The following is a 22,001-nucleotide window of genomic DNA, read 5'->3' as shown; positions in this document are numbered from 1 at the left end:
AACATTTTGAAATATATAGGCACGGACCCTGGGTGAATGTTCGGCAGCCAGAACTCCAATTAATTCACTGGTTTCAAAAAATCAAAGCACATGAGAAGTCTCTAGTTTTGAACAATGGGAGCGAAAGACCTTTAAGAAATATGTCTAAGGATTAAAGAAGACCTTTAACAAATCCTTTTAAGGATTAAGAACAATTAAGCCCAGTTAATGGCAAATAAAATTTCCACTGTTTCTGTAACCCTTCAAATTATAATTTGAAATAGCCAAAAAAAAGTTTTTATATAAGCAAAAAGTGCTGAGTAATTCTAATTTATTTTCTAAATAATAATTCTATTAAAAAGTATCAAGCATATATCTCTTTAATTCACGCAGGGAGCAAATAAAATTGACTATTTTCAACAAGTGCCTTATGTTGACTACTTGAGCTTTAATTTTTTGCAAATCTATTAACCACCCCATTTTTACTCTTTAAGATTTATACTCTTTGAGCTCTTCTTAAATAAGCGATGTGACACTTACACTACAACAAAATATGTATGTAGGCACGGTTTGCTTTTGTCAGCAGCCATGGGAAGAGATTAGCCACAATTCTGACTAAAACCGTGACTATTAGCACGATTCTATTAGTCTAACAAATACAAGCCATATTTCATTCTAGAAGATCAAATATTCAATTAATAATTTATTATCCACACATACAGTATAAAAATATTTAACAATGAATTAAATATTAATAAATTAACATGGCAAACATAAATGCGCACACTACACGGTCAAACATTGAACTATAAATAAATTAATAATTAATAAAATAACACTCAATAAAAGAAGTAATCCTAGTGCCGAGAGAAATGCCAAATATTATCAGAGATTAGAAAATTTTTCAGCTACCTAAAAACATATAATTTAAAATATTCAAACAAAATTATAACTTAAAAAGATTAATACAAGCAAATGACATGAGATCCAGCACATACCTTGACGGATTAAAAGAATGAGCACGAAACTAAATTTGAGATTGGAGAGGTTTAAATAGCACGTACAAAGCCACGGTATCAGTCAGAATTGTAGCTTTGGTTTGACAAACTGCGGTTTTCCCACGGTTTTGTCAAAAACCATGGGAATGAAAGCCTCCATTTTTTACAGAAATCAAGACAAAAGCCACAGTTTTGCTACAACCAATTTTCAGGGAAAAAAAAAAAACTTCTACCCATGATTTTTAATAAAAAAATCGGGGGAATTTTGACAGTTTATCATAATTGTGGCTAATGAACTGATGCAATCGCCCCGTTTTTCAGTAGTGTCATTCTTTTGACACGTCCACAGATAACTTCATCAACACACAACAAAACATATCAATATTCTGATTATATATACCCGTGCTTTGTACAACTTACCACACCTTGCTCAAGTTATAAAAACGCTATCAAAATTATGAAGGCAGAAATTTGAACATCATTTTAATATTCTAACTAACGTACACCTTATAATTTGGACCAGTTGTTATTCTCGAAAGGCAGCTTACACTCACACATGTATATTCATCATGTCATGGATAGATGATTTTTACAGCTATATATTCACTAGCAATATGAATATAGAATTAGAAAAGTATATGATGACTCATAGGAAAGCTTATTATCAGTGTGTGTGAGTCCTTGTATGCTCCCCCTTCTACATACTGATGACAGGTACAATATTAAGCTAATCAGCGCAATTCAAACTTGAAATTCAAAGAGTTGTTTCAGATTGCGAGAGTGAGTGAAATCATTATCTCCACTCCACATGAGGTTGGCAAAATACTGACAAGCCGTGTCTGTATGATGAACAGAATCAAAATACACAAAATCAGTGACATTCTCGCATAACTCATATTCCTCAATCCCTCTTTTCCCTCCACAGCTATAATCTCCTCTGTATGCGCCTCCTCCGCAGCAAGCCACCTCCCCTTCTTTGAAACCTTCTCAACAGCAATTATAACAAATCATTATTACTTGCAAAATTATCGCTGATAACAAAATTTAAGCATCATTAATATATATTACACACGAAGAGACTCAAGTCGATCCCACTGAAAAAGTTATTGGTTGACAAAGATTTTAGGGCTTACCATATTTGGAAGGGTATTTCATTACTTCAATAAGCGCACCGTAATAATCAGTGAGAGAGTATTTGAATCCCTCGAGTTGTTTCTCAAGCTTCTGAAGCATTTTGGCAAGAGCTCTTCCGTGTAATCTTGCAATTGCTGATGCTTCTTTTTTCTGGCATGCATCTAAGCTGCTTCCATTCGTAAGCATCCTTATTCTCGGATAACAATTCATAGGACCCACATTAAGCAGTCCAAATTTTCTTCCCCCTTCCTCGTAAATTTCCTGCAATTTATAGTACATGAGGCTCAGGATTACTGGAGGAAAATATCTCGATCGTAATAACACTCACATACATGCGGCTGTTGAAAGGGAATAACTTGGAATGATCTGTTGCATACCTGGATGACGCTTGATATGTTGCCAATCACAACATCAACAAATTCGCGAGGGTCTCGAAGAAAACCAGTACTTGAGTTTGAGAACAAAGCGAAAGAATAATCATTGTCTCCAGCGGTAATAATGTAGACAGCTCTTGCTAGAAATGCCTTGGCTTCTTCATCTCCTAGTTTCTTCTTCAGTAGCTTGCTAACTTGTTTGAAGTACCTTGCTTGAGTTTTCAGGTCTATCACCTACAAATGATCAGTAAGTAAATAAAATTATCATGGAGGCTCGTCAACCACAGTCCACAACTGTTCTCTACAATAATAAGACCAATGACATACAAATCCTTGATTAGTTTCAACCAGAGCTCCAGCTCCTGCTGATGCAAAATTAACCCCAAAGATGTAATCATCAAGAGACGATGCTGGGTGCAGATATGGCAGTAACAGTGGCAACTTGGCATATTCAGCTGCGTCAAAAACAAAACAAAGCTCAAACAAACACTTGACAAAAACATTAATTATGAATCTTAGTGAAAAAAGCCAGACAACTTGAAAAGAATGTAGTCAGATGATAATCAGTCACTCATATACCAATGAAATCTGGGATGACACGTCCATCGGAAAATCTTCCGGTGGGATACTTGAAGAAAGTTTCGCCGTATGGTTCGAAGTTTGCCTGAGCAGAAGTGGTGGTATTGATGTAGTTATTGTTTCCGACGTCAAATTGTGAGTCTCCAAATATGAATAAGGCTGCTTGCTTTTCCCGGAGGCAGATTTTGCTTTGGCTGCCAGTGATTTGAATTGAAACAATAATTACAAGAAAAAAACATGAAGTACATTGAAACCCTTAAACTTCCCATGTTTGCACCTGTCTCGTTTGTTGCTGTGTCTTAGATTTGGTTGCAAATTTCGTCACAATTCGTAGGCCTCATCAGTAGAGTTTTTTTTTGGGTTAAATTGTATATATAACCTCTTGAATTTTTGGTTAATTAATTGCAAATAATATATTTCTTTGACTGTTAAAACTTGAGGTAAAAAAATCTCCCTAAACTTTTGAATTTTTGTAGATGACTAACTTCCTGTTTGTTAGCTGTAACATGACAAAAAAGTTTTCTTTGCACATAGTCTACAATTTAGATAAATTTGTATCTACACATAACTTAAGGTTTCAGGGAATATTTACCATGAAAAAAAAATATAATATAGAAGAGTATGTAGCTGATGACATATTCCATTGGTAAAATAACAGAATAACTAATGCTAAAATATTTTTGTTCAAAATTAAAAGTTTATCAATTATTAGCATTGCGTATACGTTACCGCATAAACTAGACTAAAATAATTAAATTGTAACGGCTAATGTTAATATTCATTATCAATTCATATTGACTTTCTGTTTAGCACTCTAAAGGCATTGACTTTGTATTTAGTATACAAAAGGCGTTGACAATGAGTTTAGATTAATTGTGAAATTTCAGGGTGTACATGTGTGTATGTTTTTTATTCCCTGGGTTCCATATTTTTTTTTTTTAGTCGTAGAATTTCAATAAGTTGCTCCCCCCGTCCACGATATAGATATTTTTTTAAGTTTTTATTGATCTAAAATACAAATCTTATTTAATGATATCTCAATAATTTTTTTTCTTTTTCTATTTACCCTTGTATACAATTAAATATTATATACGAGTAGCTCATCTGTCATTTAATGTAATCTTTGACTTTTAAAAAGAATACTTTTGAAAAGTATTATTTTTTTGAAAAAATATAATGTTTGATCTCTATAGTATTAAGTTGTGCTTTTAGTCTTTAGATTAAAAACACTAAAAAAATAAAAATTATAAGAACTTTAAAACAACCCAATATTCTGAAATTATAGAAAGTAAAAACATGATAAAAAATATATAGGGACTAATAAAAATAAAACTCGATGAAATTATAAAAATTGATAATTGTGTCTTTCCTATTTTTTTTACATTTTTATTGAAAATTCAAGGAAACACACTCGCAATCAAAATATTTTTAAATTGAATAACTTCTTATACAATAATAAAATACAAGGGGCACTTGGACAAAAAGTAATAGACAAGAAAGGATGATATTCGAGATGAGTTGTGTTGTTCTCAACTTGTGAATAGTATCTTTTATCTTCTATATGCTACATATTGATTATTAATGAAAGTGATGGTGTTTGCATTAAATTATACGTTTTAATTTGTAGCAACAAGTGGGAAAATATGCCTATTTTGAAATTTTCGTAGGTAATTAAATACGATCGTATCAAATATTCAGTAAATGGCAAAATGCATAGCACTTGTACTTTTTCAAAGCCGCCTCATTCAAACCTCAAATTTTTTTATGCTATTTAGTGTTGTGACGTAATATGCTATTTGAAATGTGATATAATATATTTTAAGCTCAAACGATGTGAAAAAAACTTGTGCCTTGAGCATTTCCTACATATATTATATCATTCAAGCAAAGAGGTTTACCAGCCATATGTTCTTCGATTCTAATCTGGTAAAAGCTGTAAGACTTATGCAGCAAGGAAAAAAATCTTGCACTGAATATACAGGAATGATGAAGCACAAGCAGTAATGTTGTCTGTTTATTTAAAAAGATAACACAGCTTGGAAACATAGCCTTAGTCTCTACACGACGGCTTCAAACTTGAAATTCAAAGAGTTGTTTGAGATTGTAAGGATAAGTAAAATTACTGTTTCCACCCCACATGAGGCTGGCGAAATATTGAGCACCGGTCTCTGTTGGATGAGTAGCATCAAAATATACAAAATCAGTAACATTCTCACATAACTCATACTCTTGAATCCCTCTTTTCCCTCCACAGCTGTAATCTCCTCTGTATGGCCCACCTCCACAGCAAGCCACATCTCCTACTTTGAAACCTTCTCAACAATTCCATGAGATCATTTGTTAGTTATATAATTACAGAATTACTATAACACAAAAACAGGCTACATTATATTCTTGATTAATTCTCCCTCCTGTATATTAATAAATGGTATTTCCAGGACATTTATTTTCCACACAGATTTTGTGAAATTATTTTAGTGCTTTTTCTAAAATAATGCTTTTTCCCTCCTGTATACCCTGCACTTAAGTTTTCCACTTTAAATAATACTGCTCCTTTCGTTTCTAATTACAGGATAAAAATTTAAGGGGTGAGGCATCATTTATTATAAGACAATTTATACATTTTGAAAAGTAGTGAATATTTTTTGGAAGTTATCCACTGTTTAAATTTCTTAAGCGTTCAAGGTTAACCAAACACTAAGCATATAACATGGGCAGAATTGGAAAAATTGAAACAAGTTTAAGACATAAATTAGTTAATTTAGTTTAATTGGTAGTGTAAATTAGGTAAACTTATCCCATTATTAGGAATGGACAACCATTTGACTTCAATTCCTATATTAAATGCTAATGAGTGCATTGATAAAAGAAAAAAAAAGAAATAAACTATTTAATAATCCATTGAAATCTTGAAATGATAGTACCAGACTACTAACATTTACTTTGAACCATGTAAAAGTAGTTTTTGATTATGCTTTCTCTGTCCTAATTTATAATTTTTTTTACAAAATAAAAATACCGAAAAACATTCATTAAGTACATCTTAGAATATTAATTTTTCTATAAACTTTTCAAAATACTATATATTCCTTAATAATAGAGAGAAGTAAGTAAATTTATTTAAGAAGTGAAATAATGAGGGATAATATTAAAATAATCATTATTAATTAAATTTTATTTTTTTAAATATCTTATATTTTAAGATATTAAATAATCACCTCAAAAAATATATTATAAAATGGTATGGTTGGAATATTTTTAATGATTTATGAGCCAAGAGTACATCAATCAGGACCGCTAATGTTGCATTAATTAGTCTTACTGAAAAAGTTGTGAATTGACAAAAACTTTGAGCCTGTTTTGTTTTTATTTTTTTATTTTTAAAAATTACTTTGTAATATAATTTTTAAAATTATTTTTTCAAAAATGAAATTAAAATTTGTTTGATTATGTCAATTAAAAAACAGTTTTAAAATTAAAAAATAAATTGATAGTAATGATTATAAATAGTTATCGGTGGTGATTAATAATAAAGATTAGTTAAGGTAATTATAATTTTAATAATCAAATAGTATATTTTAAAAATAAGAAAAAAAAAATAAAAAAAATTAAAATTGTTTTTATTTTTTTATTTTTAGAAATAAAAAATGAAAATATTTTAAAAATAACTAAAAACATTTATCTAAGCAAATTTTTAAATTTTTCTATTTTAAAAAATAATTTTTAAAAATAGAAAACAAATAAGCCCTTTATCATTATTGCTCGGGATAAATTCAGTTGACTTATGAAAGATAATTCATGCCTTTATTAAAAATAAGATTTCTCCTCTTAAAACCGTCTAAATTAAATTTCTTGTGCCACGTAAGTGTTACAGTAATTTTTCAGGGCATACCATATTTGGAAGGGTATTTCATTACTTCAATAAGAGCACGGTAATAGTCAGTGAGAGAGTATTTGAATCCCTCAAGTTGTTTTTCCAGCTTCTGAAGCATTTTGGGAAGCGCTCTTCTGTGTAAACTTGCAATTGCTGATGCTTCTTCTTTCTGGCACGCATCTAAGCTAACTCCATTCGTTAGCATCCTCAGGATTGGAAAACAGCTCAAAGGACCCACATTAAATAGCCCGAATTTCCTTCCACCTTCCTCGTAAATTTCCTGCAATATTCATATGTATGTATGTATGTATATGAAGCCCAGGGTTCTATAGCAGTTGAAGGAGAAGAAAAGTTCAAGTCATTTAGCAGACCTGGACGAAGACTGATATGTTGCCAATCACAACATCAACGAATTCTTCTGGAGGGTATGGAAGAACAACAGCACTTAATGAGTTCGCCAAGAACGGAACACCATAATCATTCTCCAACGTCTATGATGTATATTGATCTTGCCAGTAATGCCTTGGCTTCTGCAACTCCTAATTTCTTCCTCAATAACTTGCTAACTTGTTTGAAGTAGCTTGCCTGAGTTTTCAGGTCTATCACCTGAAAATGAGTAAGAAAATAAAATTATAAACCATGAAGACTTGTCAATCAAAGTATGTCCGATTTGGAAAGTGACGTTTTTTTTTTAAAGATAAAATTAACTTTTCACATCTATTTTGTTTCACTTTCTACACCATCAGCTTTATACTCCGTGTAAAAGTGAACACTTTCTTGACTGTTAAATTCTAAAGTCATTTTTAATTGATGAAAAAATTGTTTTTTGATGTAATCATTGTGCGCTCTATAATAATGAGACCAATGACATACATTAATTCCTTGATTAGTTTCAACGAGAGCTCCAGATCCTGCTGAAGCAAAATTAGTGCCAAGGATAAAATCTTTCGGGTATGTTGCTGGATGCAGATATGGTAATAACAGTGGCAACTTGGCATATTCAGCTGCATCCACCAAAAAATGTAACTAAAAAAGCTTGACAAAACATAAAAATGAATGTATTATTGAATGAAGCAGATAGTTCTGGGGCATATATATTGAGATTATCAGTCACGTTTACCAACGAAATCAGGGATGACACGTCCATCGGAAAATCTTCCGGTGGGATACTTGAAGAAAGTTTCTCCATATGGTTCGAAGTTTGCCTGACCAAAGGTGGTTGTGTTGATGTAGTTATTGTTTCCGACGTCAAATAGTGAGTCTCCAAATACGAACAAGGCTGCTTGCTTTTCCGGGAGGCAGATTTTGCTTTCCTGGCTTCCAGTGATTAGAATTGAAACGATTACATAGAAAGCCAAGAAATACATGGAACTTCCCATGTTTGCACCTTGTCTCGTATGTTGCTGTTGTGTCTGAGGCTTGGTTGCAAATGTCACAACATATAGGCCGGCCACCCGAGGGGCTTCACAATAATTAAACTAAAGTATACTTTTAATCTTTTAATTTTATATAAAGTTTTAATTTAATCTTTTAATTTTGTAAAGTATCTTTTAAACTCTTTGACCCTAACATTGTTAGTTTATCATTATTATTTTTAAAAAAATTAAACTTAATATGTCAACATTTAATAATGTTTTGTCAATATTTGAAAGTTCAATGTAAAAATTTGTTAAGATAAAACTAACAGTATTAAGATTAATGGACTAAAAAAAATACTTTATACAGTTAAGGGACTAAAATAAAATGTTGTATAAGGTTAAAGGACTAGATGTATATGCTAATTAAGGAGTACTTCTGTGATGTAATTTTTCTGTTATCTCACTATAAAAATATAACATAACAGAGATTATCCACGCATGACTTGAGATTATTTAGACAATTATCTTTAAATAACTACGGTTAGTACTTTTTTTTGCCACCTATATGTTTAACAAATGTATATTAATTAAAGAATGCGTGGCAATATATTATGAGATACTTATCAATTTGTATTATTGCGTATACGTTAACACTTACTAAAAATAAATGGTAACGGATAATGTTAACAATTCATTACATTGACTCTATCTATGTGTGTTTAGATTAATCGTAATCTTACAATATCATGCGGGTGTTGGTGTGGCCGTGTAGGTATGGTTTTTGTTTTTGTTTTTTTCCTTTTGGGGTCTCCAAATTAATTTTAGTCTTAGAATTCCAATAAATTATATTTCCATTGACAATCAAAAATTGCTTATATCATTTGCATCAACTAGGTAGATCCCTTGTATCAATATAAAATTTAAGGAGAGCCATATTATTCGGAACATGTGAACATTAGGAGTATTTTTCTTAATACTTCCAGCTTTTTCAAACGACTTATTTCATTTTTTGCAGATTAACTTCTTTTACCCTTTGTTGGTAAAAAAAAAAACGAATTTCTTTTACTCTTTTGTATATTTTAACAAAATTTTAATTTTGAATTAATGATTAAAACAATAGGAAATTAAATTATTATCTATTTTCGAGTACCATAAAAAGTATTTTGTTACGATGACTTACTCCATTAATATAGTAATTACTAATAATAGATAATTAACTATTAATTAAGGTTGGTATGAATGGTAAAAGTTTTAATTATTTGAACAAGTTGGCATGAATGGTAGCCCTAATGTGAGAGAGTTCTTCACTTAAATTTCAAATTTAAGTTTTATATCATTTGGCCTGGTTGATAACGTGGATGGTGGCTTTACCTGATACTTTTTCTGACTACATACGTACATGTTTCACACACACACACACACACACACACTAGTTAAAGAATGCGTGGCAACTTATAGTGAGGTACTTATCAACTTGTGATTGTCCTGCATACGTGTGCGATACTTATTGGACAAAAATATTCTCTTTCTTTTTGGTGAGGAGGTTTCAAATTTCTCTACTTGAGAGTTCCTTCTTTTCCTTGCCGGAGTCTTGGAATTCAAATTAACTCTATTTCCATTGAAAACTACAAATCGATTGTATTAACTATACTACCTCCAACCTTAAATATAAAACAAAAGGTAATGGTACTTCACGCACTAATTTCCAACTATGTCATCCATCTTACTTGTCCTGATTTAAATTTTCATTTGATGCCTAAAGATGTCAAATTCAACATTTTAAAATATAATTACTACTGGTTTTCAATAATACCCTTAATGTATAAAGGGCATTAAATAGGCGTACGTGGTTAAAACTTAAAACAGTGTGACATAAAAAAAATTAAAACAATGTGGCATTAAATGGAGGGTAAAACTAAAACGGAAATATTTACCAAAAAAGTATTATTTTCTCCTTATTAGGTCTTCATCAGATTAAATAAAGGGTACGATGGGAAAGGAGATGTTAAATGAAATAGGTAGATGTTACCTTTTTCTTATGCATGAGACCAACAAGCCTCCCTTAAGATTTAGTTTACACTTACACATATGTATGAAACAAGAGGGAATAATAGATAAACGCTTATATCGATATAAAGAGTAAAATTTAAGGAGAGCCGTGTTACTTACAAATTATGAACATTGTAATTTTTTTTTCCTTTCAATTAACTTTCTCTGCATATTTTCATTGAGTTTCTTTTTACTTTAATTTAATTATTTTACTTTTTTAATATAAATAAATATTAATAAACTTAAACATTATATTGAAAATAAATTATCATGTGAGTCGGAGCTTGTAGAATATAAAGGTTAGTGTTATTATGAATTTTATGCATAGATTGTTGTAGAGGTAGGAATTTAGCAAAACGAAATAAAAATTTCTGAACCGATGCTTTTGATATTAAAGTTTGACTTGACATTGGAGAACTTGCCATGAAAACAACTATCAAGTTGTCGTTTGAATTACAATGGCTTAGCCAGAAAGTAATAGACCGGAAACTAAAGGAGGAATTCGCAATTAGTCGCAGGGCAGATTATTATTATAAGATGTCTTAATATGTTTGTGTCATCGATGACGAATTTGAGGGGGGACTAAAAATCATAGATGCCAATTGTTGGCAGTTTCGCCAGGAGACTTTTCACACAGATTAAGGAAGTCATTATATAATCTAAGCTTTTTCAAAATTATTTTACTTCTTTTCTAGAATATATCCCACACTTAAGTAGTGCATTTAAACAATACTCCTGCCGTTTCAAATTATAAATTATAAAAAAAATTAGGATATCCAATTATATAATGCACTTTATGAGAGAAGTAATTAATATTTTTCTAAATTACCCTAATTTATTCCTATTTTTTACACTTTATGAGCACTAAGGAGTTATAATGCAATTCTAATCACCTCATAAAGACAAAATAAATACTCCCTCTAATCCTATTATAGGATATACAGAGAGAGAAGATTTTTTATCCTATTTATAAGTTATGTTATTAAATTTTTATCACAAATTAAATTTTTTCTCTTACTTCCCATTGAAAGCTAGAGAGATAAAATAAATTATTGAAATATGTATATTTAATGAAAGCAAAGTTGAGAATTTATTAAATTTTTAGACAAAGTTAATGTGTTTTAAGTTTTTTTTTAATTCTGATGAAACATGTTAGAAATGAATTATAAATAAAACCAAAGGAGTATGGTTAAGTCATTTATTTTGTCTGAAAATTGAATAAATTTTAATTTTACCATTATTAAATATTTTTTTACTCTTTTTGCGATACATTTACTTTCATAATTAATGACTTTAAATATAGATAATATTAAAAATCTTAATTACTATACTATCCCCATCAAGTCATTTATAATAAAGACTATCAATCTTTTCTAAAAAGGGCCTTGTAATAAAAAGTTGTGGTATACTCTCTCCGTCTCGATATATAAAAATTTTTAATTGAATTATATAAATCAATAAAAATTAATTATCTACTTAAAAACATAATAACATTTTAATTTTATCTCTAATTATTATAAATTAAAAAATAAATCTCATTTTTTTAAATAAATTAATAATAGTACTTATTATTTTTTTTTTAATGTAATAAGTGTATAACGGTATATTTATTAAAAAATATATAAATAATTTTTTATATTTAAAGATAAAAAATTTTAAAAAAAACCTCTGGAGGAAGTGTGTGTGTGTGTGTATCATTAATGTTGCATTAATTAATCTCGTGCATTAAGACAGTTATGAACTGACAGACTTTATTATTATTGCCTGGGCAAAGTTATAAATTCAGTTGACTTTTAAAATAGAATTGATGTCTTTTAAAATTAAAATTTCTCCTCCAGTTAACAGCAATCTAAATTGTTAATTGTTGCCTAGCTTTTTTTACTTACTCTAGTCTTATTTACAAATCACTTTAATATATTTTTACTAAGATTAAAAAAAATTTTAAATCTCATTAATTTTATCTTAAAATTTAAAAAGTTTTCACCTTTACCCCTGATAAATATTCTTAAATCTCATTATTGGTATTTTTATAAATAAGAGCAAAAATATAAAGAGGAGCATTGAAAATTGATAAATGTCCTATAAATGAGACCAATTTTTTTTTTATTTCTCTGCCCTATAAATAAAACCAGAGGAGTATGTGTTATATTTTCTCTAATCCTATTTATAAATCACTTTTAAATTTTAATGTGTTTTATTAGAATTAATAAAAATTTAAAACTCATTATTATTATGTCTAAAATAATTTAATAAGTTTTCAATTTTGTTGCAATTAATTATTTGAAAAAACATAACTTTACACCCCTACACTTTGCTCGCTCTTTATTATAGGTTTTTATACTTTTTTGATATTTTAAATCCTTACACTTTTATTTTTAAGTGTTCTAGATTCCTAAATGGATAAAATGTAAGGACTTTGAGGGGACCTAGAATACTAAAAAACATGTAAAGATCTATAGTAAAATATAAGAAAAGTATAGGGGTCCAAAGTTATATTTTTCCTAATTATTAAATATGAAAATTTTAACAATTTATTTTCTCTTACCAACATTTAATGGGGAGTAAAAGAAATAAAACTTTAATTGCATGACTTATAAATATGACTAAAATATTTATCTCTCTATCTTATAAATAGGACGGAAGGGTAGCATACTATACCTGAAAGGGTGTTTCATTACTTTAATAAGAGAACCGTAATGGTCAGTGAGACAGTATTTGAATCCCTAAAGTTGTTTTTTCCAACTCCTGAAGCATTTTGGGAAGAGCTCTTCTGTGTAAACTTGCAATTGCTGATGCTTCTTCTTTCGGGTACGCATCTAACCTCACTCCGTTAGTAAGCATCATCAGTATTGGAAAACAGCTCAAAGGACCCACATTAAATAGCCCAAATTTCCTTCCACCTTCCTCGAAAATTTCCTGCAATTTATATATATATATATATATATATGAAGCCCAGAATTCCATAGCAGTTGAAAGAGAAGAAAAGTTCAAGTCTATGTTGCCAATCACAATATCAACAAATTCTTCTGGAGGATATGGAATAACAACAATACTTAGTCTCATTTGGTTATTAGAAAGGAATGGAATGGAATAAATTAAAAATATAATATGAAAATAAGATGATCAAAAGAAATAGGTGATCACCTTCATAAGGGAGAGGGGTATTTAATTAGTTCATAAAGTTCAGAATTATAATTCATAAAATTTTTCAAGGGTGTAATATTGATTCCCACATTTATAATACATATTAATGAGCTTTATCATGTTTATAAATGTAAATTAGCTCATTTTCTATGTTGATTTTTTTTTAATTCATTCCATTCTATTCTTTTTTGGTGACCAAATGAGACAATAATGAGTTTGCCAAGACCAGAACAGCATAATCATTACCTCCAACGTCTATGATGTATACTGATCTTGCCAGTAAGGCCTTGGCTTCTGCTTCTCCTAGTTGGTTTCCCTGCCTCAATAGCTTGCGATTGTTTAATTTGAAGTAGCTTGCCCGAGTTTTCTCAGGTTTATCACCTGAAAATGCGCAACAAAAATATGATTAAAGCCTTATCAGTCACATTAGACAATTCACCATTAATTATTATGTTAGGTTGTGCATGTATGAGTAAATCAGAGTCAATGTGAAAAGTATTGTATAGGATAAAATTGAGTTTAATAAGTAATATATAATAAAAGAAAAGACCTGTATACTTGAGCTTAGAAATTGTGAATTAAGATATATTGTAATTCCACTAATCTTTTTCTTTTCCCATGTTTTCAGTCGATCCATTCCTAATATATTACAAAACGACTTACAATTCCTGATTAGTTTCAACCAGAGCTCCAGCTCCTGCGGATGCAAAATTCCCCCCGAAGATCTTTAACTAATCCTTTTATTTTCCCATGTTTTTAGTATGTTGCGGGATGCAGATATGGTAATAGCAGTGCCAACTTGGCATATTCAGCTGCATCGATCCAAGACAAATTCACCATTAATTATTATGTTAGGTTGTGCATGTATGAGTAAATCAGAGTCAATGTGAAAAGTTTTGTATAGGATAAAATTGAGTTTAATAAATAATATATAATAAAAGAAAAGACCTGTATACTTGAGCTTAGAAATTTTGAATTAAGATATATTGTAATTCCACTAATCTTTTTCTTTTCCCATGTTTTCAGTCGATCCATTCCTAATATATTACAATAACAATGAAATCTAGAATGACACGTCCATCGGAAAATCATCCGGTGGGATACTTGAAGAAAGTTTTGCCGCATGGTTCGAGGTTTGCCTGAAGAAAAGTGATGGTATTTGACGTTGTTATTGTTTCCGACGTCAAAAAGTGAGTCTCCAAATACGAACAAGGCTGCTATTGCTTTGCATCGAGGCAGATTTTGCTGTGGCAGTGATTGATTTGGATAAAAATGATCGCATCAAAAAAAATCATGAAAACCCTTAAACTCCCCATCTAGCCACTTGTCTTTTATGTTTCTGTGTCGCAGATTTGGTTGCAAATTCACAATAGTTCACACACACACACACACACACACACACACACACACATATAGGCCTTACCAATCAATCAATGAATATGGTGAAAAAGAAAGTCATAATTAAGTGGGTTTATCTTCGGCTTCGCAGAAATGGATGAGACCCAGTGGCAGTTTAGTCAATGATGGTATTATTATGGGTAAAGCAAATTTAGTCACAGATTATTTTTTAAAAGCATCTGATAGTTTAATTATCAGGTGATACGAAATAAATCTTCAACTTTCAAAAACAGAGCATTCAGTAGCTTGGTGTTAACTTTAATTGACGAATGTTATGTGAGCCTTATAATAACATGCACTCCATAGGTACTCTACATCAGCATATATAAAGGTGCAAATTTAGTCATGAATTATTTTTTGATAAGCACTGGGTAGCCTTTACTATAAAAAATGAATTACCCAATACCTTTCCATCAATTTTGATCAAACATCATTTATTTTCATACTTATGAAACCCACAACGTATTAATTTTCCCAATCTTCTTACCCTCATTCTCAATCTCAGTTCAATAAGAAGAGGTTGAAGAGTTTTTATCTGAAGACATTCACAAAGACGAAACCAATAAAATAGAAGCTTAATTTTACTATGCGTTAAAGAAGCTTGATTATAACTTCATTTAGCCACGAATTATTTCTTCTACTTCGTTGGCATCATCTTCGTGAATGTTTTCAGATAAAAAACTCTTTAAATTCCTTCTTCTCGACTTGAAACAAGAATGAAAGTAAAAAGATTAGAGAGATTGACGAGTTGTGAGTTTTATAAATATAAAAATAAATGATGTTTGGTCAAAATTGATGGAAAGGGATTGGATGGTGGTTTTTTTTTTTATAATAGAAATTACGCAATACTCCTCGAAAGATAATTCATGGCTCAATTTACACTTTTACACATGCCGATGTGGAGTGCTTCTGGAGTGCCATGTGTCATTTGTGGGCCCCATATAACATCCATTTACTGAAATTAACAGTAGGCTATTGAATGTTCTGTTTTTAAAGGTTGAGGATTTATTTTATAGCCTCTGATAGTTTAGGTATCAAATGCTCCTAAAAAAATAGTAAGAGGCTAAATTTAATCTGCACCTTTACCCTATTATTATCTAGTTAATATAATCTTCTTTATGAGAAATTTTTGCATGGATCAGGTACACTCCATCATCTATGGGTTGACCAATAAAATCACACCATATTACACTAGTTTAATCAAATAAAATATTGTATATTATTATTTTAATGACTTTATTTTCAGAATATGGTGCCTCTAATTTTTTAGCTAGCTTTTCTTTCTCTATAATTATTAATGACAGAATCAATTTATATTTTTAATTATCTAACATGGCAAGCTTTTATTGAACAAATCGATCATAGATGATATGATGCAATTAGTCCATACAAGAATTTCTCTCTATTTTCTGTGGTTATCTGTTAATTAATAAAATGTGGGAACATATCTATTTGTATTGAGTATACCTGACGTTTACCCAGAATTGTAGCTAAGGCTCTCGGAATAAAAAAATCACACCTAAAGCCCAATATATTTTAAATTATTTTTGGAGGCCGAAAAACCCCTAATGCAAGTATCTTTCTTCATGAAAAGGCACATTTGTTTTTAACTATATAGACTATATATAATAAGTAGATATTATGTTATTCACATATCAAACTTGTCAAGTTTTTTACGGGACATTATGTTTATATATATACCTAAAAAACTCATACATTTGAGATAAATGAGTTTTTTCAAAAAGAAATATATTTGCATTAGGTGCAAATTTGTCATTCTAAAGACCTTAGGTGCACGATTCTTCCAATAAAAAAATGTGGAAACGTGAATGTTAAGATACATTATCAATTGGTATTGCATCCATATATAGTGTGTGTGTCAGTTACTTCCAATTAATCTTGTCTCCGAATAAAAAAAAAGGGCAATAATAGTTATCCTTCAAAAGTTTGAATTTAATGAAATTTAGATTCCAAAAAAATTTATTAAATGATGAGTTGCAGTTGGCCCAGAACAAAAAAAGATGAGTTGCAAATAATACTGTTTTAAACAATATTAATGTGAACGTATTATAAGATAAAAATAAAACATTTAAGGGCCTGTTTGGTTTCTTTTTTTTTATTTTAAAAAATGTTTTATAATATAGTTTTAGAGTTGTTTTTCAAAACAAAACAAAATAAAAATTCATTTGGTCATATTAATTTAAAAACAGTTTTAGAATTAAAAAATAGAATGATAGTAATGATTATAGGTGGTTAATGATAGTGATTTATGATAAAAATTGATCAACATAATTTAATTTTTAATAATTAAATATAGTATATTTTAAAAAAAAAACAATAAAATGAAAATAACATGAAGTTATTATTATTTTGAATCAGACAGGTAGCTCCCAACAAGTGAGGCCAAACTTCGAGGCCCACTCAGCACTAATGCTTTGATCCAGTGTGATCCCTTTCAGATTATGCAGCATATCCATTCTTCCAGCGTGCCTTGCAAAAAAGGCTAAGTTTATTAGGAGGGATTACATGATTCCATATCTCACGTGATAGTTTACAAAGACGAAGAATGTGATTCACATCTTCCTTGTCGACCTACAATAAGCACATATGCAGCACTAGGCGCCATATGCCTTCCCACACGCTCATTATTTGTTAGCAGGGCCCCACAAACAGCCAGCCATAAGACTACTCGAATTCATTGTCAAACGCAAGAGTTAAATGTGCTTCAAGGGTGACTAATTAATGAAGGTTCGGCATGTCTAAAAAAAATTTAGATTAGGGAGGCCTTATCCTCTCCTAGGTAGTTTCATGATCACTTTTTGAAAAAAAATTGCGAAAAAGAATCTCATCAGCAAATTAATTGGAAAAAAAATATATCCCTGATTCAATATCTCCGAATTTTCTTCTGTGACACGCATTTTATTTTTTTCCCCATGATTTTGCACTTTTCTTACTTATTCTGTAATTTAATTCCTGTTCCTGGTTAATTTTTTTTTTGTTTGGATGATTTAAATAAAAAAATATTATAAATGTACTATTAATCTTTTTTTCATGTGAAGAATATGATACTTCTTTGGTTTTATTTATAAGCTAGAGATAAAAGATTTATTTTGATCCTATTTATAAGGCACTTTAATGATTATTATATCTATCTATACTGTTTTGTCCCTATTCAATATTAGATAGATCATTAAATATTATAGTATTTTATTTTTAGAGTAGATATTTAATAGGAGTAAAGTTAAAAACTTGTTAAATTTTAAGATAGAGTTAATGAGATTTAAATTTTTTTAATTTCAATAAAAATATTGAAAGTTGCTTATAAATAGAACTAGAGGAAGTAGTTAAAAGCTTTTCATAGGGTCATTGAATTGTATAATCAGTAATTATCTTGGGGATTATAAAAATAGAATCGACATAATAATTAAGAAAAAACCCTATACCCCCTCAACAAAAACAAGAAACGGAATTAAGTAATCACTGTGCTATAAGACTGCGCAGTTTTTGAAAGATTATTATAGTTTAAAATCAAATAAATGTTTGAGTTAAACATGTGATTTGGACCATCAATTATAGGTTCAAAGGAATTTGAAACCTAAACTCATATTTAGTAGATTACAAACTTTAAATAAGTAAACTTAGGGCAATTTCAACCCCATCATTAAATTAAAAAAAATCCATTATTTAAAGCAAAAAATAGGGCCTTAGATGCAATTTTTGTCAAAAGAAGAGAGATAGGAGAGTAGAATTTGAGAAAATTGCACCTCAGCCTCAATTTTTTTATAAGTTACGATGTTTGTTTTAATTTAATGGTGAAAAAGAATTGCTCAAATTTAATTACTTAAAATTTAGAATGTATCAAATATGAGTTTATGATTTAAATTACTCCTGAATTTATAGTTTAAGGTTCAAATTAACTTTAAATTTTTTGATAGTGACCAAATTATTACTATACTTTATTGAAAAATTCAAGGAAAAACAATTGCAATGAAAGAAGTACTTTTTAATAAAATAACTTCTTCGATGCCTTTAAATTGTCATTACTTAAAACCGGCATTTGAACTAAATGCATGACTTGCAAAAAAATTAGTGTGAGATAGTTGGCATTACTCAAATGAATGTCTTGATCTGTTTTTGTCATGCATGGATCCAATGAATTTGAAGAGAATAAAATAAGAATTCATAAGCTAGGATATTTTCATTTCTCTTCCATCCACACAAGAAACCTTCTGACTTTCTGTACTCTACAATTAATTAATTACTAGTAGTAGTATAGATACTATTAATAACTAGCTTATTTTTCGTACTGATCTGATCACGTAGAGCTACAAGAAGCTAATCAGCACAAATCAAAATTGAAATTCAAGAGTTGTTTGAGATTGTAAGGATGAGTGAAATCACTATTTCCAGTCCACATGAGGCTTGCAAAATGTTGAGAAGCTGTGTCCGTCGGATGAATAGAATCAAAGAAGACAAAATCAGTAACATTCTCACATAACTCATATTCTTCAATCCCTCTTTTCCCTCCACAGCTATAATCTCCTCTGTATGCGCCTCCTCCGCAGCATGCCACCTCGCCTTCTTTGAAACCTTCTTAACACGTAAGATTATTTTTACAAACTATTCAAAAAAAATAGTTTTCAAAATAATGAAAAAAAATTGTTTTATTTTGATTATTTGCAAGAGTCTAAACCAACATCATTAAAGTTCCACAAAATAATTTTTTTCAAAAAAAATAATTTTTTCACAAAAAAATATTTAAGCAAACATATATAGTTATACTTCCTCTACTTTGATCGAACCCGATCACAATGTAAATAATTTTAGTACATATAAATATAATTGAATGACTTCCCTGCCATAATAGATCATGTATTAAATATTGATTTTATAATTAATTGAAAAATGATTATTTATAAAAAGTTCTAGGGTCAACATGTGTTTAAGATAAAATAGCATTAATTTGATTATTTAGGACATAATGGTGAATAGTAACATTTCAGGCATACCATATTTGGAAGGGTATTTCATTACTTCGACCAGAGCACCATAAAAGTCAGTGATCGAGTATTTGAATCCCTCGAGCTGTTTCTCCAGCTTCTGAAGCGTTGTGGGAAGAGCTGTTCTGTGTAATCTTGCAATTGCTGAACCTTCCTCTTCCTCGCACGCATCCAAGCTGCTTCCATTTTGCAACATCCTTAATATTGGAAAACAATTCATAGGACCCACATTAAGCAATCCGAATTTTCTTCACCTTCCTCGTAAATTTCCTGTAATTCAAAAATACATGCACGAGGCTGGTTCAGGATTGTTAGAGGAATAACAACCTACCACGTACGTACATATATGGCATGCAGTTGAAAGGAATTATAACTTGGAACTTTCCACATACTTGTATGCCGCTCGATATATTGCCAATCACAATATCGACAAATTGTTGCTGGGAGTATGTAAGATCAACAGTGCTGGAGGTTGTCAGGAAAGGTGCAGAATAGTCATTTCCTCCTACGCTAAAAAATATACACAGCTCTCGATAACAATGCCTTGGCTTCTGCATCTCCCAGCTTCTGCTTCAATAGCTTGCTAACTTGTTTGAAGTGACTTACTTGAGTTTTCAGGTCTATCGCCTGATTAGAAAGTAAAAATGTGAGGATTGGGGTCTGGGGAATGACAGCGACAACCCAATAATAACAAAGAGTGGAGGATGTCATATCGTAATTCAAAAACTCAAAACTCAAGTTTACGTATCTTTATATCTAGCTTTCTATATCATATCAGGCAAAAACAACTTACTGATCCTTGATAAGTTTCAACGAGAGCCCCAGCTCCTGCTGACGCAAAATTCACCCATAAATATAATCCTCATGGTTTGATGCAGGATGCAGATACGGCGGTAACAGAGGCAACTGGGCATATTCAGCGATGAAATCTGGGATGACGCGACCATCGGAAAATCTGCCGGTGGCATTTCTGAAGAAGAAGTCACCATAAGGAGCATAGTTGGCCTGAAGAAAAGGGATGGCATTCCATGGCATTTCTGAACCGGTTCTGATGAAGTTGTTGTTTCCGACGTCAAACAGTGAGTCTCCCAATATGAACAAGGCAGCTGCTCGCTTCTCCGGCATGCAGATTTTGTTTTGAATAACAGTAATAATCACACAGAACACCATGGAATACATCAGCATCCAAGTTAAACTTGCCATAGTGTTAATATTCTGCTTCACTTGTTTCTCATGTTGGTCTGTCACCAAGAATTTTACCCCTTAAAACTTATAATTAAATTTTTTTATATTTTTATTAAAATTTTATATAACTCTAGAATTAACTACATAATTTTTGTAACTCAAAATTAATATAATTATGTTGTCTTCTAAATAAATTTATACATACAGAATTTTATAAAAATTTAAATAATGAACTAAATCAATTTTTTTAAATTTTAGCTAAAAATATTAAATTAAATTTTCTATAAATTATAAAATATTTTTATTTTGGGAAAGTTAACATTCATTATTAATTTTATTTTTAAATATTAATATATTTAATAAATTAAATTATAAATATTTGATTAAATTAAATTAAAGTATAAAGACATAATTTAAATTTAAGCAAATTATTAAAACCTACAGATTTTTCTTTCTTTAATTTATTAAAAATAGCTTATATGAAAGTAGCACGTGGTCCGGGTGACCACCGGCCAGAAAAACACTATTCTAAATGCGGCATGCACGTAAGCCAACTAGTTTTTGGAAGTTCTGACCCCAAAAAAAAAAATACTAGTTTTTGGAAGAAAAGGCCAATTCATGGTGACGTGGCATGCTCTCCTCTCTCGGATGATGCGAACTGCGCAGATTGGAGGAGCAGGATTAGAATATAATATATGAATGTGAAAAATGTGGCATTTATTTGGCATCACGCATCAAAGTAGTAGGAGATAAGATTCGGGTCACTTTGATATTTGTAGTGTCCACAATCCATAGATTCATGAACCGTCCATCACAGGTAGAGTCAGGGTTTAAAAATAAAAGAATTCAATATTAAAAAATATATATATATATATATATTATAAATTTTTCATAAATTTTAAAAAAATCAGAAATATATAATACTTATA

At 30.2% G+C, this 22,001-nt stretch overlaps 3 pseudogenes; all 3 read right to left on the bottom strand.

Annotated features, from left to right (window-relative positions):
* Nucleotides 1–1,412: 1,412 nt before the first annotated feature.
* LOC129291586 (GDSL esterase/lipase 5-like) lies at nt 1,413–3,348 on the bottom strand (annotated as a pseudogene).
* Nucleotides 3,349–5,040: 1,692 nt separating this feature from the next.
* On the bottom strand, nt 5,041–8,360 carry LOC129291587 (GDSL esterase/lipase 5-like; annotated as a pseudogene).
* A 10,706-nt stretch (nt 8,361–19,066) lies between these two features.
* LOC129291585 (GDSL esterase/lipase 1-like) lies at nt 19,067–21,110 on the bottom strand (annotated as a pseudogene).
* Between the last annotated feature and the right edge of the window lie 891 nt (nt 21,111–22,001).

This window comes from Prosopis cineraria, unplaced genomic scaffold (assembly GCF_029017545.1).
Source record: "Prosopis cineraria cultivar Desert tree isolate PC_DT_omini unplaced genomic scaffold, ASM2901754v1 PC13, whole genome shotgun sequence".
Taxonomy (NCBI): domain Eukaryota; kingdom Viridiplantae; phylum Streptophyta; class Magnoliopsida; order Fabales; family Fabaceae; genus Prosopis; species Prosopis cineraria.
The sequence above is the reverse complement of the archived record's forward strand: the minus strand, read 5'-3'. Positions and strand labels throughout refer to the sequence as shown.